This window comes from Lissotriton vulgaris, chromosome 11, assembly GCF_964263255.1.
Source record: "Lissotriton vulgaris chromosome 11, aLisVul1.2, whole genome shotgun sequence".
Lineage (NCBI taxonomy): Eukaryota > Metazoa > Chordata > Amphibia > Caudata > Salamandridae > Lissotriton > Lissotriton vulgaris.
Window position 1 is genome coordinate 774,379,412 of NC_141699.1, and position 27,647 is coordinate 774,407,058.

General features: G+C 43.0%; 1 protein-coding gene across 9 annotated transcripts in view; it reads left to right on the forward strand.

Moving 5' to 3' along the window:
* The window catches only part of DOCK10 (dedicator of cytokinesis 10), a 1,740,483-nt gene that overhangs the window by 1,307,501 nt on the left and 405,335 nt on the right, over positions 1 to 27,647 (forward strand). The gene's annotated exons all lie outside the window — the stretch shown is intronic.

Genomic DNA, 27,647 nt, shown 5'->3' on the forward strand with positions numbered 1-27,647 from the left:
ACTGTCACCCCTGAGGCATGATGGGATACAGGGGGTCATGGGTGCCTTATAGTCACGGTGTCAGTTTATTGCTATGCAGCTATAGGTTAGCTTTTCAGTCTTTTTAGACTGTGTATTTGCAATGCAGCCTGGGAGCTGTCTATGCTTTCAGTGAGTTATGAGAATTTCTGCTGATTTCTAAGCATTAAAACAGTTTCTAAACAATCTTTGGAGTTGTTTCTCATGTTTCTATGCATATTATTCATGTATGGTGGAAATTCTTCACAGCATATTTCAGCTCTGATGTTATTTGGCTGCTATTGCATGTATATATATATATATATATATATATATATATATATATATATATATATATATATATATATATATATATATATATATATATGTGGGGCACATATAATATAGTGTTTCCGGGGTCCCGCGCATGGGCGGGAATATTCTAATGCTTATGACTTTGATGAGGATACCCCTGGAAGAGAACTAGGATTACAGGTAAGCAACTAATCCATCTGTTCACCAATGCCAAGAGTGCGGAATGTCAGCCGTTTTGTGTGCTGGAGTCTCCACTGTAACTCTCACTTGGAGACACTTTTTGTCTAAAGTGGAACTCCAACCTCCTGTACGTCTTTCCATTACTACCACTCCTGCCCAAAATTCATAAGAAGATCAGGATCGACCAGACCAAGTTATTCTTGTGCCTTCGGATTGGGTATGGAGAATCTGGTATCCCAAGCTGTTGAGCATGGTAATCACTTCTCCGAACAGGCTGCCGGTTTGAGAGGACCTTCTGTCGCAGCAGCAGATGAGTTTTCTGCACCCAACCTGCCTACTCTTCACCTTCATACATGGAGATTGACCGACATCCATTGACAGATTTCGGTCTTCCGACATCTGTGATGTTATTCTGGAAGCCAGATGTCCCTCCACCAAGTCAATTTACGTCTACAGATGAGTTTTGTGGCTTGGTGTGATTCCCACAACCTCAAACCCCTTTCTGCACCTCTATCCCAAGTTCTTCTATTTGCTCTCTCTTTAGTCCAGCAGAGCGCTGCTCTGGGCAAAGTTACAGGTTATCGTTCAGCCATTTTGGCTTTTTTTGCGGTTGCTAGACAAACATTCATTATTTAAGTCACCTGTTTTTGCTTGGCGTCTAAAAGTCTTGCAGCTCAGGTTTCCTTTCAGGCCATTCATTATGCCACAATGTAATGTGAACCTGGTTCACATCTCCCTGATGTGTGCATCATTTAAACCTCTACACAATGCCCTCTTAGACTCTTGACCATCAAAACTGTCTTTCTAGTGGCCATAACATGGGCTGGAAGAGTCAGTGAATTTCAGGCGCTCTCGTCACACCCTCCATACACTACCTTCTACCCAAACAAGTAGGTTATCCAGACTCCTGCCTCCCTCCTTCTGAAGGATGTGACTACCTTCCATGTAGGGCAAAACATAAATCAGTCTACTTTCTTTGCTCCACCTATCCTTCTAAAGAAGGTGAGAGACTACATCGCCAAAATCCCAAAACAGCATTTCGTTCTACCTAGACCGTAAAAATGACTTCCAGGTGGACTATTAGCTCTTTCTGGGGTATGTAGGAGCTAAGCAGGGGAAGGCTGTGCAGCAATGGCCCATCTCTAGATGGATAGTGTTCTGCATCAAGATCTGCTACCCAGTGGCCAAGAAGCAACCCCTGGAGAATTTGCATGCCATTCCATCAGAGCTAAGGTTGTGACCACTGCTTTGGCCTGCGGAGTTCCTTTTCCTAGATATCTGTCAGCCAGCAATGTGGGCGTCTTTGTACACATTTGCCAAATGCTACTGCCTGGGCAGTCAGGTCTGTCACAACCGGCACTTCGCCCGTTCGGTCCTACAGGACTTTTTGATTTAGAATTGGCTTCACAGACCAACCTAGGGGAAAGGCAGTGCTTGGGTATCTATTCTGAGGTAAGGAATCTGCGGCTAGACGTTTCAGATGAACAAGTTACTTACCTTTGGGAATGCCCTACCTGTCAGAGACTATCCAGTCGTAGATTCCTTACTGATCCTCCCAGTTCTGCAAGCCAATTGTAGTAGCTTCTCAGGGCTTTCATCGTGGCTCCACGCTCTTGGCGTGGAAAGTTACAAAAGTAACTGATGTCAGCGCGCCAGAGGGCATCTATATAGGTGCTGTGCATGTCACTTCTGGAGCGGACAATGCTGACTTTGGAGCCAAACGATACCAACTACTGGCACGCAGGGGTGCTACTCAGAAAATCTTCCGGATCTAGTCTGACACCTGGGGATATTCTAAGGTCGAATCTTTAGCTAGATAGAGTCTCTACCAGGTAAGGTGTTTTTGAAGGTAAGTAACTTGTTCACCACTGGAATAGTCAAGGTATACAGTTAATCTCTTGCTTAGAAAAAATATTTGCTTTCCCCTAAGCTATTTCCTATCTATTTAACTATCCCTGCATTTTAGAGACTTTCCTCTCTTTGTCTGCCTTCCTCTGGTGGTTTATGTCTCTTGCAGAGTTTTTTCTCTCTTCAATAGTCCCTTGTCTCTTCCAGTCTATTTCTCTGTCTTTTTCTTTCTTGCTTTTTTCCCACCTCTCTATCTCTATCCCCCTCTCCTGCAATCTGTACCTATCTCGTAGGCTGTCCTTCTCTCTTGCTTTCCCTCTTTCATGTTTTCTTTTTTTCTTACTTTGTCCCTTTCTCTCTCCCTCTCTTCTTCTTCACATTTTCACTCACTCTTATCTCCCCTTCTAGTCTGCCCTCATGCTCTCTCTCTTTTCTTTTCCTTTCTTATTCTCCTTTCTCATTTTTTCCCCTTATGTTTTCTTTAATTGCTACCTCTATCTTTCACTCTTGCTCTCTTGCTCCGTGAGGGCCCAATTCACAAAGGGCCTCCGTACTTGTGGTGGTCCCACAGTCGTGTTGGGACCTCTGCAGTGCAGTTTCTCATCACGAGGTCCCACCACTAGTGCGGGCTACCCACCACGACTGCGGAGCCTCCACGATGAGTGTTGAGCTCCTTTGTGAATCAGGCACTATATTTCTGCCCCTCATACTCGCTCTATATCTTTTGTTTTCCCTCTTGCTCAATCTCTCTCACTCCATCCCTTCTTTCCAAATTCCAAACATCCCCTCTTTCTAACTTGCAATTACATCTCTGTGCTGCATTGTGTTTACCTAGTAAGTATTTTAGAATCTAATTTAATAAATGCGAGGGAGTTGCCAGACATTTTGGAAGTGGATTTGTATTTGCCAGCAAATCCTTTGCAGCTTCTATACATTACTTGTAAACACCGTGAAGACTTGCTTTCTTTATAAATTTCCTTCACTCAGTCAGTAATTGTTGAGCTAGCACATTTGTGTTTGGCAAACGAAAAGACGTGCATGTACTCTCTGTTCCACAGTGGTTAATTGAGCCTTTGAACTAACTACAAAGGTTTCTTGGTTCATTTCTCAGAAGGCTAAATGAATCATAATATGAAGCCTCTTACCCAGGGCCTTGGAATGTTCTTGTATTTCACCACTCACTTTCTGATTTGTATGAAGCTGTGAAAACGTATGAAACAATCTGTGTGCCCGGTCTTGCTATCTGGGGTACATTAGTCTGTCATATCTATTGCGGTGCTGATATGTGCCCAGCAACAATATAAACATCCTCTTTGTGGATGCTTTCATTAGTAAAGCTTTTGCTCCAGACTCCTGAAAGATGCAGAATGTTTGTTAAAAATTACCTGAGCACTTTTTATTTGTGAATTACTACGGCCCAAATTTACGAAGGATTTGCGTTGTCTTTGTTTCAGGCAAATCGACAAAAGGCAATGCAAGACTTTAACCCCTTCGATGCTGATGACGATCGTCATCAGCCACGGTGGTCGTGTGCTGATGACGAGCTGAGCTCGTCATGTAACGCGGCTTTTGCAAAAAAGCCGCGTGGCGCAAAAATAACCCCCGCACGCATGTGGTTAAGTGATTTTTACTAAGCCACGGATGGGATATATGCACCGCCGTGTGTGACTTTGTAAAGAAATGTAACGAAAGACAGTGGCTTGTGTTGCGTTGCGTGACATTTCGTAGTTTTCCTCATCCCATAGGTTGAGCACAAACATTTCTTTGTAGCCATCCATGGAATTTGATGCAATCCCTGTTTTAAATACATTTAGTAAAACTGGCACGCTGCCAGAGGATGGCACAACAAGGAGAAATATTTCAGTTTTTTCTCAATACTTCCTCTTTCTAAGTTTGCTGCATTCCACATCGACATAGAAAAAGGAAATTACCTCTTAGGATTGTATTTTGTGCAGGAAAGTGCACAAAAACAATCCTGCCTGCAACACAGGCAGCACATGGTGTGCCAGCGCAAGGACGGAGCAAAGCGTGCCATATCTTAGCAGATATGGCACACTTATCCCCTCTCCATTTCACGCAACGCAGTGCAGCAAATTCCCCTGCTGCATTCAGTTGTGTGAAACTTTTGTAAATTTGGCCCTTAGTTTGGCAGATGTGGGACATATGCCAAACAGTGGTGAAAGTTTTGTCTGTCCTCTTTAGAGTGCATAGTGACCCTATACTCTCTGGACAGGACATTCGATACTTTTGACAGATATTCCACATCCACCTAGCTCTAAAAAGGCCCCTTAGGACTGAACTATGATCATGCTAGCTTCATTGATATCTTGACACAGATATCACAGAGCCAACAAGAGCTCATTTAACAGTCACAAACATCATTGTATCTTCATTTTAAGTTATTTGGATATTGTGATTGCAGTGGAACCATCATATACAAATCCATTAAATCAAGTAATGCAGGCCAATTCTTAGAGATTTATATGTTTCTTATGGGCTGTATGCCCTAGTCCTTGGAACAAGCATACACCAAAAGTCTTTGAAATGGCATACATTTATTTCTACCCTCAGCTATTGTTTTCCCTCTATTAAAAAGCAATAAATAATTGGACCATGTTGGTCCAGCTTTATGACCATCCTTTTACCTGTTGACGGTAGCATCCCTTAATTTTCAACTGTAACACCCAATTGTCTTTCTTCAGGGGAACTTCTGTAACAGATAGTTGGTGATACTTAGGTGGTGAATACAGCCTAGCTACCTTTTCTGTGTGTCACACATGCCTTTTTGCCTAGGCTCCAGACTGTGTGAGGGACCACTGCCTGCTCTTAAAAAATGAAACCTAAACGTTTCTTTTTTTTCTTTTTACATGTATCCCATTTTCCTTTAAGGAAAACAGGCAGCGTTTAAAAAAAGATATTTAAAAGCAATCAGACATGGTGGTCTGCTGACCCCAGTAGGCCACCATCCCTGTGATGTCAGCAAATCGTAGTGGGTCACAAATTGCGACCTATCTCATTAATATTCATAAAGAAGATCTATTTGTGACCCACTATCAATTACTATTTAGGGAATAGGGGCTAAACAACACCTCTGTACATTGGTAATAGTGATGAGCAAATAGCAATTCACAGACAAATTGCTATTTTCGCTAAGACACCTTTGGTAAATGACAGTTCGCACACAGAATAATGTGCAATACCTACTGACCACTCCAGGACCCAAAAGTAAAAAGCTCATGTTGGTAAGCATGTGGTGTGACTAGTAGATTCCAAACACACAAAAAGAAGGGGACTGGGAGCAAAAGGCAAAGAAGGTCCAATACCCAAGCTCCCTAGAGTCTACTTTTCCATCACTAGAGGGTAACTGTTCCTAGGAAAAAGCTGACCTGTTAGGTCACTGGAAGGATAGGTGAGAGGAAATCTACCAAGGAGTATGGGTTGGATATTTAAGCTCAGAGGAGGGAACTACTCCTTGTTGAAGAAGTGCCCTCACACACCCAAGCGGGTGTCATGCTTCATCATTGGGCATTGCTCCTCCTGGGGGTGACGCTGCCATCCCCCACAGGCCCCCGAGAGGACTCTTTGTAGGAGATCTTTTGGAGGAATGCCGCAGTGGTGAGTGTGAGTGTGCAGGGAATGGTGCAAGTGAGTTAAAAATATCACACTAGACCCTGAAATGACTTTAGTCTGGGGTCCGTGTGATATGGTTAAAAACTGGAGCCAAGAGGAATTCTCTTGAACAGGTAGTCAGAATTGGGAGTATTTTCCTTCTGGGTATCTCAGTGCTATTGGCGATAAAAACTGATGGTATCAGGTCGACATGTTTCACGCCTTTTGTGGTCCCTAGTGGATCCAATGCAAAGTGTGAGAAGTGAAGTTCAGGGGTCTGAGATGGCGACACTCGGTACATCCTGGAATGACACCTAGATTTAGGTGTGGTCAGGGCGACTCTACGCCCAAACGGATACGACCACCTTTGTTTCAAAATCCAACCTAAGAAAGGAAAAAAAGGAGAAAGAGAAAGCAACACTAGTCCATGAAAATGATCTCATTTGGTAACGTAATAAAGATCATGCGTGTTTCTAATCATACACTGCATCCGAATTTAATAAGGATTTGTCGCTAAAAACCTGAGTTGGCCATCTCAGCCTGAGAGTGGTTATCAATTTAAAAGAAGCATACTAGCGTTCACACAGTACATGTGCCGGTAACCGGCTGTGAAGTGATCCAACACACTGCTCATCTGTGCCAATGATAGTATGACAGGCAGTGAGTGACAGAGACACACCCACACACATGGGGTGTGGGAGTGCCTATCCGAGTGTGGCATGTGAGCCATGATCCGTGGTGAGGCGTCTTAAAAAGGCATGCTCATCGGAGCAGAAACAAGTTTCAAAAGTGTTGGATATGTGACACTAACATAATAGACACGCAACACATAAACACACAAACAAAAGGTTGTTAGGGAAAGCCTCATCGGCGTCGAGGCAATATAGAGAAGTAGACCTTGAAATAATATAATTGCAATCAACATATTGTCGCAGGTTCTTTTAAGTGGAAGAAAACACCTCTTTAGTGTCGAGAGCAGGATGAAAATATTCACATTGACTTCTACAAGAAACAAGCTTGTTACCTGACCTCCACTCCTCAATCGCCGGTGGGAGGGAGGAACGCTGCTTCCACCTTTAACCATACCCGACTGCGAGCGCATCACCTTCAGAGTACGGAGTGACGTGGGGGAATAGCACGTTTTGCAGCGCCTGAGTGTGGAAGGCGTAGAGGCCATCTTGTGTGTATTCCAAAGAGAGAAGGATACCCAATGCAACTGTAATGGTAACCTCACAATAGAGCCAGTGTGATGATGGCGGGTGCCATATTGGGAGGGAGGATATGAGAGAGAGGGTAAAAAATTATAATAATAATAAGGGTAACAGTAGTACTGTTAAGGATGAGCACAAAATAGTGAAAAGCGCTCCGGACAAGAGAGATGTAATCTGCAGTGTAATGTATGGTGGTCATAACCTGACATGAGTGAAATGCCAGGTATAAGTAGCGATAGATGAAGGTAACCTTTACCAATGGAAGCAGATTAATAAGTAAATGTAAGGGCAATAGTCCACTAAGTTATACAGGTGGATGTAAGGGACAGTGGGCTAGTGAATAAATTCGGCCCATGGTATATCGTCGCTGAGGTCTCGTGTGTTAGACCGAAGTCAAAACACCCATTGTTGCTTTTGCGTAAATAGGGTTCTCGTTGACCAGTTGGCGTTGGAGTCGATGATAGGCCACCGAAGACTTTCTTGTGTGTGGTGTGCCCCAGAGAAGTGACTTAGCATTCTAGTATTGGTTTTCCTGCAACGGATTGTGCTACGGTATTCACTCATCCATACCTTCACAGGTCTTGTGGTCATCCCCACGTAGCAGAGATTGCAGGGGCATGTGATCAGATACACACAGTTTTTCGTGTTACAGTTAGAGTGTTGTTTCTGATGCCATGGCCTCTGCAATCCTAGGTCTATATGTTTGGTAGCATTGGTGAGATGGCATACCCGAACATGCACCACAGGGGTAATGTCCCTCAACTGGTGGTAAGGCCCAGAGGGTAGGTTGTTTAGTTTGGTGAGTGCGTGGGAGGGTATGTAGCAGTAAGTCCCTCATATTCTTAGTACGTTTGAATGCAAATAAAGGAGTAGGTCCTGGAGTAAAGTTATCTGTTTGGAGGATACCCCAATGTTTTTAAATGGCCTTCTGTACTTTATTGGAAGAGGGGGTGAATTTTGTAACACATGTAAGGGTGTCCTTGGGTGTTCTTTCCTTACTCTCCAGAAGGCATTTCCTGTGGTTGTTTTTGGCTCTCTTGTAAGCCTGGTGTATCACTTATGTGGGTAGTGGTGATCCACTAAGTTGGATTTCAGGGTGGTTGCCTGCCTTTCGTATTCGGCTACGGTGTTACAGTTCCAGCTGATGAATTGGCCCAGTGGGAGATTATCCCTGAGGGGTTTTGGGTGATGGCTGTCGTAAAGCAGGAGGCTATTTCTGTCTGTGGGTTACATGTAATTAGTGGTAAATATTTCACTGTCTCTGATCTTGACAAGTCAAGGAATTGGATGGATCTCCATGACCTTGTGCTGGTGAATTTCAGAAATGGGTTCAGGGTGTTGACTCACTCACAGAAAGATGCACATTTGTCTTTGTTGCCACTCCAAAAAAAAAAGGATATCATCGATATATCGACGCCATATCAGTATGTTGTTTGGAAATGGGTTATTCTCATGTAGGATGTACCTGCCCTCAAATGAGGCCATTGTAACGGCGGGACTATGAATAGGCAGGAGACGTGTCTTGGTTATGCCAGGGTTTATTCGTTCAAGCAAAGAATCGGTACATGTCTTTCTTGCTGCTCCTCTGCGTGGAGATCTGCTACGCTCTCTTCGGGTCTTCCGGAGTACTCCCTCTTCCCTTCTCCGGATGGGGCTCCTCCTTCTGCTAGGCTCCGGAGGCTCCGTGCTGTCCACCCTCGCCGTCACCGAAAGGGAAAAACAGAAGAGAGGCGGGTATCAGTCTACAGGCGGAGTTTCTGACAACACACGGGGTAGGGTCCGTGGGAAAACACCCAGTGAAATTACACACAAGTCAGGGACTCAACAGTAACAAGACAAGGGGGGGGGCGTGTTGTGCAGGTAACCCGGGTTCATACAGGGGAATTATCGTTAGCTAGGGGATGCTTCTTCCTCTCTTTCTAAACCACCCCAGGAAGCGGTTACGCACCTCTGTTAGCCGTACCCCTCCTGGTTTACGGCTGGGCAGATCGTGGTGTTGGCCTCCGGGCGTGTCCTTTCCGTCCGCTGGGCTCCCGTCGTTTCCTCCCGACTGCTCGTAGGTACCAGCTGCTTCTCCAGCGTTCTGGTCCGCTCTCCGTTCCTGGGTCGGTGGTTCCTCCTCCTCCGCTAGACAGTCCTCGCTGATCCACCGTACGCTGTCGCTCCACTCCTCCCTTTCGTTCCCTCGTCCTCCGCTTCTCCAGTCCTCCTCGCTGCTTTCTCGTCCTTCTCTTCTCCACTCCTCCTCGCTGCTTCCCGCCACTCCATTCTGCTCCTCTCTGACCGCTCCTCCGGTGTAGAAACACACCTGTTGTTTATCGGGCCCGCCTTTTATCCGCGTTCCCGACTCCTCCTCCTCCATCAGACCTTCGGTCCAGTTAAAGGGCCCATACTCCTCCTCATCACAGCTATACTTTTCCTGACCGGTCCATATCGTGGTTTGCTGGTGCTGTGGAGAGAAGAGGGGGGTCACACATGGTCAATTCGCGCCCTAATGCGGGGCGCAACGGAGGGTCCCAGTTACAGCCATATAGATACAGGCCAGACTAGGAGCAAAGGTGCTTTCCATGCTGGTACCTTGTACCTGATGGTAGACTTGATTCTGGAAAGCAAAAAAGTTCTCTTTGAGTGCTATGGATGTACATATAACAACGAAGCTGATCAGGGTTTTGAATGGCCATGGGTCTTGTTAGTAAAGGATCGTTTCCATGACTTCAAGGGTGGCGTCCTGGGGGATGTTGGTGTACAACATTGCCACGTCCAAGGTCACCAGGAGATCAATTTTATCAGGTGTCGGAAAAGCCTGTATCAAGTTCAAGACATCAGTTGTATCTCATAAGTAGGTAGGGGTCTGCATCAAGATAGGTCTCAGAAAAACATAGCAGAAATTGTTCAGTGGTTCAAGAAGTGATTCAATGCCTGAAACTATAGGCTGGCCTGGTGGGGGGGTCTACTCCTTTATGTTTTTTAGGAAGGATGTAGAAATATGGGATCCTTGCTTGGTCATTATTCAGGAATTCCTGTTCTTGTGTGGTAATCCACCCTTCTGTTTCTGCTTCAGACACCAAACTCCTGATCTTGATGGTAAGGCACTCAGTGGGGTCATCCTCAATAGGTATATAGTAACTAGTGTTGGCAAATTATTGTCGGCATTCATCGTTATAAGTGGTGATGTCCGGGATCACAATGGCACCACCTTTGTCAGCTGGTTTGATCCCGATAGTCGCGTCTTCTATAATCCCCTTGAGCAGGTCCCTTTCCTGTTTAGACAAGTTGTTGAGTGGTCTGTCGTTGGTCAGTGTGGAAACTTCTTTTAGGATAGCCTGTTCAAAGGCGAGTATCACGTGCGGAGTCGTAGCTGCAGGAGGCATATATCGTGACTTTATCCGTAGTCCTGTGTGTCTTGGGGAGTGTAGGGCTTGTGCTGGAAATAAGCCCATAACCTGAGACGTTCTTGTTCGCGTCTCTTCTGCCACTTTCTCTGCCCCTCCCTCTGTTGAAAAAAGGGGGGGGGTCGGAAATTGTTGGTACAGTAGTTGGCACAGTAGATTCCATACATCAAAAGCCACTTAATTTCATCTATAAATGTAAGTACATTAAAGGTAGGAATCCTTTTAAGATAACACATGAAATGTAACAACCTAGGCAATTAATTCTAAGTGGTCATAGAGTAAGAAACATTCGAGAGGGAAAATATACAACTAAAAAATGTTTCAATGGCAAGAGAAATGTATTAATCCAGTCATGAAAAATTAGTTATCTAATACAGTTAAAAAACATATCAGAAATAATTAAAACAACATTATGGAGTACAATAAAGCAAAAAACACATTCAAATTTAAAAAGTGGCACAAATTGATTCTCGACGCGCGTTTCGGCGACCAGCGCCTTCTTCTGGAGTTGCCACGTACTACCTATAATAATAACAAATAAATACTATATTTACCAAAATATACTAAGTTAAATACAACAGATTTGTACTAAAAAACAGATTTGCAACATTATCACTTTTTTTGCAGCTTACATGTACTAGCAACCTCTGGTTAGGTTTTAAACAGACCCATTACCTCTGGATCAACTATTCATGATAGTTTAATCACATTTTCAAGTGACAGATGAATTATATTTATTTCATTGCTCATTAAACAGGAGGAATTTCTTATAAAGGGAGATTGTTAACTTATGATACCCAACAAATGGAATGTCAAGAGAAATGCCACAGAGCAAATCTAGTCCCATTGATTACGCAAAGGATTACTGTAGTGGCCTTTTATCGATTTATTATAAGTACTATTCTACAGTATCCAGTCATTTAAATAACATGCAGTAGTTCGTTATTTCTGGCAAATTATTACCTTGTTCATTCAAAGTTGACACCTAATCGCTATTATAATATTTTCTTGGCTGGCAGTTTCGAACCAAGTCAGATATTGGATATTAGTGATCATAAGCCAAACGTATTAATCTGTAAGGGTATAATTTAAAAAGAGGGAAAAGAACCTCATTAGGGTTAGTTCCAGAATTAATTAATCTTTTACATAACAGTTATCAGAGCATTCATATGTCTTGAAAATTGAGTCTACAGTGACAGGAATGTAGGAAAACACACTATAGAGAAATACTCATCCGTCCTGGAGAAGGCATAAGTAAATTGGTTTCCATATTTCTGGTAGGTGGTGCAGTCTAACAGTGACTGTGGTGTAAGGGAGAAAAGTTCTATTCAGTCTGTTGATAAAGGAAACAAGGAACTCTCTGCTTTAATCTGTCTATAGAGAATGGGGCCGTATCCTGTCATACTAAATAAGAAAAAGATCAAACTCTGTTAACTCAATTTTCAAGTTTTTGAAGCACCAATCCAAGAATGTCCTTACACAAGCCTACACTTTCTTTACCCCTGCTATGAACTCGTCAGAATTTGGGATATGTGTTTAGGGAAACCAAAATCGCATGTTCTTTCACTCATTTTACAGATGACTGAGATTTCAGTTTATTGTTTGTATCCCTCTCATCTCAAGATCCATTTTAATGGAAATGGAGCTTCTGCCTGCATGCTACACAATTCATCAACTGCTTTTGACATGGTAAATAATTCCCCCAATCTTCTCTGCATTTATGTAATAGAACTTCAATACAAGAACTTGGTCTGGATTTAATCTTTTTGTCAACTTGTGTGCAGATCATTTCCACATTGCTTTTTGCGTCATTACCTTGCCCTCTTACTTCTGGAGTATCTCAGAGCTGCAATATTGTGCCTACCTTTTTGGTGTCATCTTACTATCACAGTGGTAGCAGTGAGAGAACACAGTCTCACATCCCTCAATAATTTTATGTGTGACAGTATGAAGAGTAAATTGCCCAAAGGATTCTCTTGCTAGAAATAACTAGTGCTCTTACCACACAAAGACATGTCTCTGTGTCACCCTCAAGATATTCCCTTGCCTGATTGAAGCCTTCATCCCTATCTGTTATAACTATACAGGTGAAGTATGGTACTGTGCGAGTAAGCACATTTTCTTGTATGGTTCCCTCAATTGATTGGGTTTGCTAGTAATATTTGCCTCTAGACACTGGGAGGCTGCGATAAACCTCTGAAACCATATGCTCTAATCCTAAAACATGGCCAGTAATTGGTGGACACAATTTGACATCTCTGACTTTTAAGTAAGGGCAAGAGAAAGCAGAACAGAAACTGTTCCAATGGAATAAAAGGCAGAAGTCCCATATAGGCCAGAGTGTGAAGGTGCACTGTTGCAGGGATTCTGCACATACACATAACTATGCACAGAAAAATGGGACCTCGGTGTATAGGGGCTAAGCCTTCTCACCACCTTAGTGCCAACAAACCCAGGACTGAATTGCTATCATGTCTCACTCACTCTCTTACTCACAAATGGAGAAACCAATGATTAGACACCCCAGAACACAACACTCCTGTATCTCTCAGGAATCACGGTAACAAGGCACACCTTTTCGCTCACAGTCTTGTACTTGTCCACAAAAAGATCTGACAGAAACACGAAAATAGTTGAAAATATTAATTTTAACTAACTTGTTCTAAAATGCAGTATACAAGCCACCACCAGCAGCAACATGCATAATGCCAATACAGTTAGCATTGGAGCAAGGCCATATCATTTTATACAGGCAGTAGATAAAGGACTATAAGGCCTAACCACCCTCCCCTTGGCAAGCAGAAGTATTATTATATAAAAGAAGATCTCTGGTCTTTGTCAGCAGACCCCATACCACAGGCCATAGATTGTATTTCTACATCACAGGTGCAGGTTGCTTTTCTCCCTGGAAAGGTCCCTCTCCATGTGTGTGTTACCTAAACATGCATCCTCATAATATCAAAGTACGATCCTCCAGCAGAAACAGCTGCATTGGTATGTTTTGTCTAAGTGCTAGGGTCTGACCAGAACAGAATAACAAGAGTCAGTGTTTATCAACCTTACTCACTATGTTAAGGCTAAACCTCAGGAACAGGCAGAGAATGAGCACAGCAGAGTTCTCATGTGAAAGACATAAACAGAGTAGTGCAAAATAAAGACATGCAGTGTTGTGCGCAAAAGCAGCATCATGGCTACCGGGTTCATGCTAACTTAAAGATGTCAATAATGTCTCTAGTAACCACGTGACAGCACCACTCACATGGGAGACGTTAAAAACATTTTTATTTAATATCACATCCGCACCAGTTGTATCTTGTTGGGAAGTGGTTTATTAGTAGTGATAAGTATGGACCTATCACTAGTAATAAGGTCACAAACAAAATAAAAGATTCAGTCAAGGTCTCAATAAATCATTCCCTTGCTCAACCCTTGGTAGCTGCCAAGGAGCAGGCAGGTTTAACTTAGATAGACAGGTGAGTAAAGCATTTATAAACATAAATATGTTAAATAACTAAGACACCACACACAATAAAAATCCAACACCAATTCATACAAATATGTTATATTTTTATGAACAAATAGACACCACAACAACTTAGATGTCCATTGGACGCACTCCAGGATGGGGACTTCTTGGTGGAGATGATGCAGGTGAGTACAGTTAACATATAACTTGCAGGGAGTCCATTTGAAACAAGGAAAAGTTCCTTAGGGCTGTAGTTCCAAGTGTGCAGCAGGTGCAGTCCTTTAGAGTCGACTCCTTTGGGGTGCAGGCCAGGGTTCCAGGAGGGCAGTTGTTCAATAAATCAATCAAGGCATTTGTATAGCGCGCTACTCACCCGGATGGTCTCAAGGCGCTTGGGGTAGGGGGTCCGCTACTGCTCGAACAGCCAGGTCTTGAGCTGCTTCCTGAAGGCGAGGTGGTCTTGGGTCAGGCGGAAGTGGGTGGGGAGGGAGTTCCACATCTTGACGGCCAGGTAGGAGAAGGATCTTCCTCCCGTTGTGGCTCTTCGGATGCGGGGGACGAGGGCGTGGCTGGTCGATTGAAGCTGGCGGGTGGGAGTGTAGAAGTTCAGGCGGTCGTTGAGGTATCTTGGGCCTTGGTTGTGGAGAGCTTTGTGTGCGTGGGTGAGGAGTCGGAACGTGATTCTCTTGCTGACAGTGAGCCAGTGCAGGTTTCTCAGGTGTGCGGAGATGTGGCTGTGTCGGGGGATGTGCAGGATGAGTCGTGCTGAGGCGTTCTGAATACGCTGGAGTCTTTTCTAGAGTTTTGCAGTGGTTCCGGCATAGAGGGAGTTGCCGTAGTCCAGTCGGCTGGTGACGAGGGCCTGGGTGACCGTCTTCCTGGTGGGGATCCACTGGAAGATCTTATGTAGCATGCAAAGGATGTTGAATCATGACGAGGAGACGGCGTTGACTTGTCTGGTCATGGAGAGGGAGGAGTCCAGGATGAAGCCCAGGTTGCGTGCGTGGTCTGCTGGTTTGGGTGAGGCCACCAGGAGTCGTCCCAGGCGGAGGGCGACGATCCCAGGATGAGGACTTCCGTCTTATCTGAGTTCAGTTTCAGGCGGCTGTTCATCATCCACTCGGCTAGGCCTTTCATCCCTTCGTGTAGGTTGGTTCTGGCGCTGGCGGGGTCATTGGTGAGGGAGAGGATCAGCTGGGTGTCGTCGTGTAGGAGATGATGTTGAGGTTGTGTTGGCGTGCGATGGCCGCGAGGGGGCTCATGTAGATGTTGAACAGCGTGGGGCCGAGTGATGATCCTTGTGGTACGCCGCAGATGATTTCGGTGGCTTCTGATCTGAACGCGGGAGGCGGACTCTCTGTGTTCTTCCGGCGAGGAAGGAGAAGATCCAGTCCAGTGCCTTCTCCTGGATTCCGATGTTGTTGAGGCGCTGCACTAGGGTGCGGTGGCAGACCGTGTCGAACGCCGCAGAGAGGTCCAGGAGGATGAGGGCCGCTGTTTCCCCGTTGTCAAGCAGGGTTCAGATGTCGTCGGTGGCTGCGATGAGGGCCGTCTCGGTACTGTGGTTGGCCCGGAAGCCGGACTGCGAGTGGTCGAGGGATCCATTCGTCTCGAGGAAGGCGGCCAGCTGTCTGTTGACGGTCTTCTCGATGACTTTGGCAGGAAACGGGAGGAGCGAGATGGGTCGGTAGTTTTTTAGGTCGGTGGGGTCTGCTGATGGTTTCTTCAGTAGGCCGCTGAGTTCGGTGTAGTTCCAGCTCTCTGGGAAGGTTGCGGTGTCGAAGGAGGCGTTGATGATGTCCTGTAGATGGGGTGCCATGACGGAGTTGGCCTTGTTGAAGACGTGGTGAGGGCAGGGGTCGGTTGGTGATCCGGAGTGGATGGAGTTCATCATGCGGATGGTATCCTACGGTGTTGATCGGGGTCCAGGCGCGGAGGGTGGTGGTGGGGGGCGTTGGTGCGGTTGTAGGGTGCGTCAGCTGTGTGCTGAAGCTGTTGCGTATGTCTGCGATCTTGCAGTGGAAGAACGAGGCAAGCCAGTTGCAGAGGACTTGCGATGGGGTGATGTCGTTGTTTCCAGCGCTGGGGTTGGAGAGCTCTTTGACGATGTTGAAGAGTTCCTTGCTGTTGTGGGTGTTGTTGTCCAGTCGTTCCTTGAATGTTCTTCTCCTTGCAGTTTCAGGGAGCTGATCTGAGGAGTAATGCAGTTCTCCCATATTTAGTCTCAGTTTCTGGTAGAAAAGCAGGGGGCACCTCTGACCAGTGGTATGCTGGGTGCCACCCAGGTGTATGACCACTACCTCCAAAGTACGGCATATTCTTGTCCTTTTCTCTCAAAATCCAACATGGAGAAAGTCTGTCCTATGGGGTGAGATCTGGCTAAGACAACCCACTGGTGTGGGTAAGTTTTACTAACACAACCCTTCCACCTTCCTGACTAATCTAATTACTGAGGCCCCTGAGTGGCGGATGTGGAGGATGTGGGTGTGGTCAACCTGTGCTGGTCCCACGCGTTCACGCTCCCTTTGAATACAAGTTTGGCTCCCCTAAAATGTTCCTGTCCTATGGCTTCTGCAGCTAAAGTGCTCCACCCACAGGAAATCCATTGTCCACTCTGATAGGACACTTCACACCTCATCAAGCAGCTCTGGTTCAGCCTGGAATAGGCTGGTCAATCAGGCGAGGGCAGCTGGAAAGCTGGATTTTGGCTCACAGAAAAGGAAGTCTCCTGTCCATATTTATTCTTAAATACAAATATCTCTATGTTAGCCTGTGGAGCCATTCACTACGATGGGTAAAACAGGTTTGGTAGTTTTCCCTCACCATGGCTTATATAAAATATTTTATAAGTTCCCTGCTTACCGTTACAAGGCACTCTACCCCTAGAGCACCTAGGGGAGGCCTCAGGGGTGACTCATATGTAAAAATAAGGTGGTTTGAGGCTTTGAAAGTACCTTTAATTCTAAAGACGAATTTGCATACAATTAAAATTTTAAAGCAGACTGCAAGCCAGGACTGGCTTTTAAAATGCCAGCAAGCAACACCACACTGCGGGAGCCCGCGAGCATTTTAAAAAAAAATTGCCACTAATTCGATGATAAAAATGCTTTTTTTTACCCCAGCGGGGTTACTGTGGGACCCCCACCACCATATCTGGGGTGGTCAGGGTGTTCCTGCCCTGCCCCCTTTTCATTATTTTTTACTTTTTATGTGGCACTCAGCTTCAAGCTGACTGCCAACACTTCCTGGTTGAAGTGTTGGTAGCTGATCAAATATTGTTAGGATCCACTGCAAGGACTTGTGTCCTCAGATATCTGTATTATTTAAAACTTTAATATCTCTGAAACTACTGAATGGATTTACACCATATTACAAAAATATCTCTTTCTGGTCCAACATCTAGCATTCTGCCAAATTTGGTGTAATTCTGTTCAGCAGTTCGGGCTGTAGTTGTGTTAAAAAAATGAACAATCCCCTTTGACATAACATGGGGAAAATGTGTTTTGGGAACCCCTTTTTTCTTGGCCCCTGCTTGACAGTTCATCCTGAAACGTTCAAAACCAGAGAAATTGGCCCATTATAGTTAGTTTATCTACCTATAACTCGCACCCCGGCAATGCACTGCTGATGATGTCACATATTACATCACTCATGACATGGTTAGTGTCATCACTGATGACATCAGTGATGACATCCAAATGACATCACTGATGGGATCACTAATTACATCATCCACTTAATATTTGATGCACCTCCTCACACCCTAATATAACTTTTAATACACCTTCTCTAAAATACAAACTACCATTCTCAAAACCATAGGCACAGCAATTCCAGTTAGTACATGCCCACTCACTGATCCATAGGTCTACACAACAGACATCCAGTCACCCATACAGTCACTCATACCCGCAGTCACTCATCAATATAGCCACTGATATATGCACTCATACACCTATACAAATACTCACAAACCACCACTCACCCATAGAGTTATACACCTAGTCAGGCACCCAAAGAATCAATCACACTGTGATTTACTCATTATACAGTTATACACACACCGCCCCACTTATTCATACAAATACTAACACATACTTACTCTCTTCTACAATCACTGACACAAGCACACACTCATCCATACAGCCACTCTCACAATCACTCACTCTCACACATATACTCCAACAATCACACATACTGCCTTTCACATATGTAGTTACTTACACATGTACCACTGAGACATCCATTCACTCACCATCACAGCCATACACACACTCACCCACCCATACAACCCCTCACATATGCACTCATGTACCCATACACCCAGTGAATCACACACTCACACATCCATGCATGGAGTCACACACCCCACACTCACCCACACAGAGACTCAGGCACCCATACAAGTACTGAGACAACCAATCATTAACCCATGTGGACAGTCATGTAGGTACTCACCAACCCATGCAGCCAATTACACACCAACTGAAAGACTGATACAGATATTCACACAGATTAGTCACTAACCCATGCATTCACTAAGACTTGTTTAATCACTCACTTATACATGCTTATTACTTATTGTGCATTGCGGGGGCGCTAGTTATAGTTAACTCAACTAACTATAACGGCCATATTTCTCTGGTTTTGTACAAGTGAAATGTCCAACTAACTCTAACGTTCCTGAAACCTGTATTTTCAGTGAATTTCCAAGGTTTTCTTAAATTATATATATATATATATATATATATATATATATATATATATATATATATATATATATATATATATATATATATATATATATATATATATATATATATATATATACTGAAAAAACCATAGGTTTCACACCAGTTATAGTTACCTGGAAATTTTACTGACATAAAACCATTGAAATTCCCACGTTATAGTTAGTTGGACTCACTATAACTTGCGCGCCTGCAATGCACTGCTGATGATGTCACATATTACATCACTCATGACATGGTCAGTGACATCACTCATGACATCACTGATGACACCATCCAGTGAATGTGTGTCTTTCTGAAAAATAAATTTGTTTTATATATATATTTGTAAAGGTCGATGGAAGAATAAATGGTTAAATAAGTGTGAAAATGGATGTTTTTTTAAAAAAAAAATGATTTGTTAACTGCCTTATTAAGTGTATCTTAGTGAATACATATATTAGCGAGTAACTTTTAAATATTGAAATATATGTATCAGTGTTTCACTTTGTGTATAAGTGGCTGCATGGGTTGGTGACTGACTCACTGTTTGTATGAGTTTTGAAGACAGCATATGTGCAGGACTGTATGGGTGGATGAGTGTGTACATGTGTGTGTTAGTGAGTGAATGACTGTCTCACTAGTGTCTTTATCAGCAACTACATATGTTTTAATCTATTATATGTGAGTATTGATGTATATAAGTGAGTATATGTCAGAGCGAGAGATTGTAAGAGTTCCTGTTTAAATAAGTATGTGTTTCTATAAGTGATTGTTTAAGAGAGTAAGTATATGTAAATTTCCATAGAAGTAAAGTGGTAGTGTGTTTATAGTTCTATATGCAAATAAATGGATGTTCAGTAGTTTATTTGCATGTGTGAGTATGTGTGTGAGTAACTTTTGGATGACTGTTGGTGTGTAACAGGATGTATAGGTGTATCACTACATATGATGAGTGAGTATATGTATGAGTGACTATATAGAACTGTTGGTGAATGAGTGGATGTGTATATAGATGGTGGAATTACTGAATTGTTTGTTGTAACTGGTATGAGTATCTCAATTTTTTTGAAAATGTTAATTTCTATTTTTGAATATGTGTTTTAAGGGTTACATTACACTGAAAGGAGGTCTGTCACTCTGTCACGAGGATGGTGTCATCAGTGATGTCATGAGTGATGTCACTGACCATGTCATGAGTGATGTAATATGTGACATCATCAGCAGTGCATTGCAGGCTCGCAAGTTATAGTGAGTCCAACTAACTATAACGTGGGAATTTCAATGGTTTTATGTCAGTAAAATTTCGAGGTAACTATAACTGGTGTGAAACCTATGGTTTTTTCAGTGAATTTATTAGGTTTTTTAAATGCTAATTCGTAACTATAACTGGTGTGAAACCTATGGTTTTTTCAGTGAATTTCATAGGTTTTTTAAATGCTAATCCCTTTCTATATCGAGTTTGTAACCTACGATTTTTTTTAATTTGCTGATTTGTGTGAGTATATTAATTAGTATATATTTTTTCATAATAATATTTTTTTTTTTAAAAATGTTATCATTTTTTTTGGGGGCGCTCTGGGTCCGCGCACCGGTAAGCTCTCCGGAAAGCGCACCCAGAGCGCTACTTGCGTTCGTGTAAAAAAATATGAATGAAAAATAAATAATAACGCAAGACATTTAGTACCATACATATAAAAGCAGTTTTTTTGAATAAGGAAATGAAAATAATTTTGCGTTTCCGTGAAACTATCAACACGTCACTTCGGCGCGCCGCGTAAGGGCCCCCGGAAGCACCTACGTTCGTGCCGCGTATGCGTCTCGGAAGCGCCTACGTTCGCGCCGCGTATGCGCCCCGGAAGCGCCTACGTTCGCACCGCTTATGCGCCTACCTTCGCGCCACGTATGCGCCCCGGAAAAGCCTACGTTCGCGCCGCCTATGCGCACCCGGAAGCGCTCCGGTGCGCGCAGCGTCAGCGCGTCAAGTCATGTGACCTTAAAATAACACTTTTCATTGGTTGCTAACAGTTTTTTTTTCCAAAGAATGAAATCCCCACCCATTTCCTTCACTTCTTCTTTCACTTTTGTGACTGAAAGACCTGCCTTTTTGCTCTTGCATCTTTCTTGGTTAATCATGGCTGCCAGACCATCCAGCAGTGAAGAGCCTCCTCAGCCAAAGGTGAAAGAGCATTTCATCTGGAAAAATGTTTCCATACCAGAAGGACTGAAAAAGGTGAATGCTCCAAAAGTGGAGTGCAGGATCTGCAAAAAAGTCGTGTCACAGGGTGACCCCAAAAAGAAATATTCTTTTGGGAACTTCACAATGATACGCCATGTGGAGAGGAGGCACCCCCAGAATTTTGGCCGGGAAAGTGTCAGGGCTCTGGCACAAGAGGTTCCCAGTGATGGGGCCTCTACATCCACCGGAGGAGCAACTACTTCTGTGAGGGGGCGATCGCAGGAGCTGGTTCCAAATATTCAACCTGCATTCAACAAAGGTGTCCTGAAATGCAGATACTGCGATCAACTCCTTACCTTTGGGGAGCAAAGTGTCCTGCTCATGGTTCGAGCATTGGAGAACCATCGCTGCCGTTCCCAGCCCTAATTTTCTTTTTGTTTTTTTTGCTCCTGTTGAGCAGTTTCCATTCCCTGTTTTTGTTTCTGTTCTTAAAAAAGAAAAAAGAAGAAAAAAAAAAGTTCTTTTCAGAACTACCTCCAATTCTCATCAAAGAGCTATATTCTTAAAAAAATGAAAAAGAGTAAGTGAAGTGGAGTGCATTGATAATGGAAAGGAAAATGAGTAAGAAAGAACAGAAATGTATGAGAGGAGAAAGGAAGTGAAGTAGGGGGACTAAAAAAAGGTGAGTGTTGGGAAGGAAAGTAAGGAGAAGGAGAGTGAATATGGGGAATGTGGATATTCAAAGAAAATGTTGAAAAGGAACGGGGGTGTGGAAGTGTAAGAAAAGATGCATTGCTGGAGTTGCATCATTTTTGTGACACACTCCAGCAATGCATCACTTTTGCGCTTACAGATACGTCTGAAATACTGACGTATCTGTAAGTACTTCCGACATAATATGTCATATATTTAATATGACGCATGAGTAGAAGACTGAAGGCCTCATTTATGAGGCCATGCGTCACTTTAATGCCACCGGTGCGTCACTTTTTGTGACGCACCAGTGCTGTAGATAATGCACCTTATTCAGTCATATTTACAAAGTGACGCATCTAGGTAGATGTGTCACTTTGTTAGCCCCTGCGCCACATTATACCTACGTCAGGTGTAATGTATGCAAAAGGGACGTATTGACGCAAGAAAGGGTCGTAGAGGTGACGCAGTGAAATCTATGAGATATCACTGCGTCACTTTTATGACGCTGTTGCGTCCAAATCTTACGCCTGTTTCACAGCAGGCGTGCAGGCCCTCTCACATGGGGCCTGGCCCCATGTGAAAGGATGCATTGCTGGAGTTGCATCATTTTTGAGACACGCTCCAGCAATGCATCACTTTTGCGCTTACAGATACGTCTGAAATACTGACGTATCTGTAAGAACTTCTGACATAATACATCATAAATTTAATATGACGCAGAGATATCACTGCGTCACTTTTATGACGCTGTTGCGTGCAAATCTTACGCCTGTTTCACAGTAGGCGTGCAGGCCCTTTCACATGGGGTGATGGCCTACACCTTGGGGGGGGGGAGAAAGGAGCGGGCGGGGTGGGAGGGGTTGCTAGGGGGGGTTGGCGGGGGGGGGCTGGTGGGGCACTCAAACAAAAAATAAAAATGAACCAGATCTGAAGACAGAACAATACGACAACTTTCTTTTTTTCGAATATACTAAAAAAAAATTGTGTATAATGACTGATCATAATAACAAGACGCCAAAAGAATCTCTTGGTCAATTTTTCGTGATAAATAATGGGTAAGTTGGTTATACAAACATGGAATATAGGGGGGCTATTGAACAGTGAGAAACAACGTCGGGTCGCAGAACTAATTGGCCTGAATCCGGTAGATATACTATGTCTCCAAGAGACACATGTGCCATGGGCTCGGAGATCATTATTGAAAGTAAGACGTTATAATCTGTTAGCTGCATCAACGCAGTCATCAAATATAAGAGGAGTTGCAATCCTAGCTAAATCACACCTAGGTGGGCCGGTACGTCACCTCTCTGACTCTCATGGAAGATGGGCAATTGTAAAACTTGCCATAGGCATCACTATTTGTACCATCTATGGCTCTAACCAAGATGACCCTACAACTTTCACATTTCTTGAATCAGAACTCGCCACTTGTCAGGGCCCACTAATTATGTGTGGGGACTTCAATATCTCTCTTAATCCTATGCTCAATAACATTAGTTTTACTCAACAGACCTCTTCAGGCCGGAAACCTAAAGTATATAAAGCAATTAGGAGACTGGTGAATAGTTTGTGATTAATTGATATATGGGGGGAAAAAAATCAGAATACTCAGAATGCTGGATACACATATTTTTCGCATCCACACCAAAAGCACGTTCGTATAGATTATGTATTCACAACTAGAGATCTAGCCACGCAATCCTCTATCAGTAAATACCCCAAAATTATATCAGACCATAACGCCCTGGCCTTCACAATGAAAATAGAAATGTCAACTAACAAACCTAGACAATGGACTTTTGATAGCAAATTGCTCTCTAACAATGACTATATTAACTATATTAGTAATTTGACAGAGGAATTTTTTAACATTAATCGCTTTAGTGCCACAAGGAATGTGGTATGGGACTGCTATAAATCGGCACTTAGGGGGGAAACTATAAGCTTTCAAGCTAGGGCTAAAAAACAAAATACTATGAACTATAGTTTGAAACTCGCGGCCCTAGCAAAGGCAGAAGAAAGTCACACCTTGATCATCTCACAAAGGTTAGATGCAAAACAATGTATGTATCAATTATCATTATTAAAAGCGGAGCTGAATGCAAGCCTTAGTGAAAAAGCATCCCAAACTTATAAAGCATACAGGAAAGATGTCTACGAGAGTGGGGAGAGAGTTGGTAGGCAACTGGCTCTGCGCACTAGACAAAAGAATGTATCTAGCTATATCAGTCAGATAACTGATAGTGGTAGAACCTATACTGACACTCCTGACATTATTTATCAATTTCAACAGTATTATCAAAAACTCTATACTGAAGGAACTAAATCTACTGACAATGAAATATTCTGTTTTCTTGATAATCTCCTTCATAACCATGAGGCATCAAAAATCTTAGATGATACTACTAGAGATGATTTAGAAAGTGAAATCACCCTACATGAAGTGGAAAATGCTCTGTTATCACTCATCGGGCAAAGCAGCTGGACCTGATAAAATACCAATAGACCTGTATAAGATACTTAGTCGTCAAATATTTCCTCTGCTTCTTGATCTCTTTTTGGGAATACAATGGAATGGTGTATCACCACACTCTTGGAAAGAAACAAATATAATTGTCTTCCCTAAGAAAGGAAAACCCCCTGAGCAATTAACTTCATATCGCCCTATTTCTTTGATAAATTTAGACTCTAAATTATATGCCAAAGTGATGGCCACGAGACTCAGCAGGGTTATTGAACAACTGGTCTCCCCTTGGCAGCATGGCTTCGTTCCTGGTAAAGGAACTACGATCATACATGTAGGGCTATTGCCCTCTTTGAATAGTGTCCCTCACCTCTGAATATGGTATCCATTCAGGGTATTCTCTGAACCGGGGGAAGACAATTGTACTATGTACCCCGACAACATTAATTATATTGATCAGAGAAGAGCTGATAGAGCTACCTACTTAGGAATTACTATTAGCCCTGATGTTAAGGTAATAGATGTTCTTAACTATAACCCTCTTATTGAAAAAATCAAAAAAGATCTGGATCGGGTTAATGGTTTACACTTATCAATCATTGGAAGAGGCAATTTTCTTAAAAAGAATGTGCTGCCTAGATGCTTATATCCGTTCTGTGCAATTCCCTTGGCAGTAGACTCCAAACCCTTAAAAACACTTGACTCTCTTATGAGTACATTTTTATGGCAACAAGGAAAGATCAGGAGATCCCACAAGCTATTATCATTACCGAGAGATAGAGGTGGGCTTGCTATTCCCAATACAAGTCTATATCATTGGGCAGCACTCTTTAAACAAATGTCACCCATGTTTAACTATAGTCCTGAGATAGCTATCGTGGACGTCAGTGTAGTACCATCAATTTATGAGCTAGTTCTCGGAAGAGATGTAAATGGGCTGTTTTTACAACAAACAGAAGCCAAAGATATTAGAAAGATATGTAAATTTGAAATTGTAAGCAGTGCTTGGAAGGTTTGGGCTAGGATTGTTAAACATATGAAAATTACAAAATGTAATAGATACACTTCGCTATGGCAACCGAGAACCACTCATTGTCTCTCCCATGATGTTATAGCTAGGAAATGGCAAAGACTTGGAATTTGTAGAATAAAGGATTTTCTGTTAAATAATTTTGAAACTAAGTTTATAGATTTAAAGAATAAATATCAATTATCTAATGGTGAATATATTAAATATGTACAAATGTATGCTTATCTTAAAGCAAAAGGATCAGCCATAAGTCTAACAAGAGTGGATATTATAGAAGCTGTTAATAGACCAAATATAAAAATAGGATTACTGTATGATATTTTATTAACTGACATCCAAGATGATTTGGAGAAAACCGAAGCAAACTGGGCTAGGAAAATTAGTAATCCTAATGACGATATCTATAAAGTGTTGGAACTAAGTGATTCTTTGTTTATGGCTAGTAATCTTAAAACTAAGACGTATAAAACTGTATTCAACCTCTACTATACTCCTGCTAAACTATTCAACTGGGGTAAAAGGGAAAATGATTTATGTCCTAGATGTTCGCAGGGCCCAGCGACACTCATACATATGTTTAGCAACTGTCCAAAGCTCGATCATATTAACATAGCGATTAGTGATTTTTGGTTGGTGATATTTGGGCGTAAACTCCCTGAATCCGATACTTTGTTTATTTTTGGCTATGACTCCTCGTTAGAACTCACAAAACAAGAGGAAAAATTGCTATTTATTGGAACGGCTGTCCTCAGAATTATTTTGTCATCCCGCTGGAAAGAACTTGAACCCCCTAGCTCCACATGTGGTTAGCCCGATTCTTAGCAGTTTTTAGCTATGAGACGGCTATTTATGCTACTAGGGGAATTAGAGCAAAGAAACGTGGTGATTCAATATGGCACCCAATAACAAATTGGAAAACTGGTGTCGTACAATGAATTAAGACAATGCTCTTGTTATATACATATTTTTGTTATGTATGTTATTTTTTACAACTGCATGTCGCTTCTTTTAATAGCCTTATTGATTCAATATTGATGTATCAATTGTATTTGTATTATTTGTAATAAGTTATTGTACTTTATCATTTTCTGTTTATACTGTCTGATTGAATCTGGTTCAATAAAAAAAAAATTAAAAAAAATAAAACATATATTTCCCAGGGGAGGGCTCCCTAGGATATAGCATCTGGGATGGCCCCAGGGAATGGGGTCACCGGGGCCATTCATTGCTTACGGGAGGGGGGGGGGCATGGCCCCCTCCCTTGATGTAATTGGCCCTGCGGGTGATCTCCCAGGGGCCTGTCATAGCTCAGAGAGGGAGGGTTTTGCAGCCCCTCCCCTTGTTTTATGATTTTGCCCCGGGGTCTGCTCCCTGGGGCCTGTGGTGGCTTGAAGAAGGGGTCTGCGTGACCCCCTCCCCATAAATAATAATTTCAGCCCCTGGGATAGGCTCTCAGGGGTCTGTGGTTGGCTCATGGAGGGGTGAACAGAGTCCCCTCCCCTTTATGAATACAGCCCTGGGGGTGGGCTCTATGAGGCTTATAGTTAGTAAATGCAGCCCAGACACCATTTTTATCTTTTTGAGTCTCAGGGGATCGCAGCAATTTTTGCTGATTTGTTTTTCTTTTTGGCTCTGAGGGGTCCCTCTGGGTTCCCCCTTTGGGGTCTAGGGGATCAGGGTATCTCCACACTATCCCTGTATATAAATAGGGCTATATGTAGGTAAATTAGATTTACCAATTCATAAATACCGAATTTTACCGATTCGGTATTCATGAATCGGTAAGTCTAATGTAGGTAATCATTCGGTATCAAATACCGAATCGGTAGGATTCGGTATTTACCGATTCAGTAATTACTGAATAGGTATTTGCCATTGATTCCCATGGGCCTTGAAGCCCATAGGAATCAATGGCAAATACCGATTCGGTAATTACCAAATCAGTAAAAATACTGAATTGCCAAGGGGGACAGGGTGTACATGCACAGATGTACATGCACATAGGAATTCGTTATTTACCACCCAATATTATTGGGTGGTAAATAACGAATTCTTAAGGGTCTGTGGCACTGTTTTCAGTGCCACCTACATCTGGATTTACGGAATCAGTAAATTTACCGATTCGGTATTTTACCGATTCGGTAAATTTACCGAATCGGTAAATTTACCGATTCTGTCAATCCCAAGCCCCCTACATATCAAACACCAAATACCGGTCGATAACGGCCGAAATCGGCCGTTACCAACCGGTATTTGGTCTCCCACATCTGGCCCCTATTGTTATAAGTTCAGGACAGGGGACAAAGTCCCCAAGTCCTATAATGGCTGCCAGCAAAATTTTTGCATCTTCCATGCAGCCAATCAGATTACTCGCTCCCACAGGAGTCTGACTCCCATGGCAGCAGATGGCCTAAGGGAAATAAAGATCCCTGGGCCAATCAGGATGCTCCATTTTTCAATCGGTGCTCCAGTGAAAATCTCTGGTGAATCTCGTTTAGATATCCAAATATATGTGACCCTTAATTTCCCA